This window comes from Frankliniella occidentalis, unplaced genomic scaffold (assembly GCF_000697945.3).
Source record: "Frankliniella occidentalis isolate FOCC.00 unplaced genomic scaffold, Focc_3.1 Scaffold84, whole genome shotgun sequence".
In the NCBI taxonomy this organism is placed as follows: domain Eukaryota; kingdom Metazoa; phylum Arthropoda; class Insecta; order Thysanoptera; family Thripidae; genus Frankliniella; species Frankliniella occidentalis.
In genome coordinates this window covers 564,371-565,739 of record NW_026267213.1, presented here as the reverse complement: position 1 = coordinate 565,739, position 1,369 = coordinate 564,371, and positions in this window count along the sequence as shown.

Here is a 1,369-nt window from a genome sequence, read left to right as displayed (position 1 = left end):
GGTATTGCAGGGCCCACCAACGACGACGGCTGCCCTCACCTGATAGCCGAGAAGACCAGCTACTTGGTCTTCCTCCCCCTTCCCCCCTTCCTTCCTTTCCCCTATCCTTTACGCTGCCTTCCCTCAGCCACTCCTGTTTTCGCCATGCTTCCTCGAAAACACAACATCGGAGAACGGATCGTGGAAAAAGCCAGTTTGATGTATCGGTGCTCGCATCCTTGGCCATTCAGACAAATGTACGTCACGTTCCCGTGCAAAAACACTGCCCCCCGCCCCCTCGCCCGCCCCTGGGAAGAGCGCGCGGTGCTGCACCACCAGCGTCCTTAATGATAAACCTGGTGTCTGGCCGCGCGTGCAACATTGTGCGATGGTTTGCTGATTACGGGGGCGTTCTTCCCCTCTGCCCCCCCCTTTCCTCCACCCTATCTGTCCCTCCTTCTCCCTCCGGCCGACTGTCGCGTTCGGCCCCAATTCTGCTCCCTCCGCCCCCCTAGCTCTGTATGAAATATAACGCTCCGTTACGCCCCACGATAATCCATTCCGCATTCTCGTATTGATCGCGCGCCTGTCTTTCTGCTTTTTGTCACATCCTGGCCACCCCTGATGCCACAGTGGGAGGCTCTGCCAACATGACGAACTCGTGACCCTGTTTGACAGGTTAGTGACCAGTGTGCTGGTGGGCACGACATGGTCTGGTCAAAGGTCAACAGGTTCATGAAATATTTAAAAATTTACCACGTAACGCCGTTCGGTTCAAAGGAAAGGATGTACAAGTAAATATATAAATATTTTTCGGAAGATAAGAACATAAGATATGTTTATGCACAAAAAACAAATGAAACGATATTCAAAACAATACCTGAAATAATACTACTTCGTCCGTCGTCCTGGACAGAACCAAGGCTACAGGACCCGTATGTTAGCCACATAACTGACGCTGTCGGATTATTTGAACCGTGGCATTTTGCTGAGCTTTGTGCCGTTGATGTGCATCCCTGTGTTGCGGCTGCGTCCTATCGAGGCCGCTTGTCATTGAATCGCGCCCTTTAAATTCGCGGCGACTGCGCCATCTACGCTCCGCCACACCCCCGCCCCGCCCACCGCCACGCTCCACCACGCCCCAACATACGGCGCGCGGGGGGTTCACGCTCTCGATCACAGCTCCCTTTCATCTTCTTTTTCCCGACGGCTTCTCCCCCTCCCCTTTTGTCTCCCCTCTCTGTTCTTGAGCGCCCATCGAGAACGTCACAATACTTCTCAAGTGGCGCGCTGCTGATCCATACGGAATGCTGCGGCTGCGCGTCCTTGCAGTCGTGCTGCTGCTGATGCTGCGGTTGTGGCGGGCCCAGGCAAACATGCCCCCCCCCCC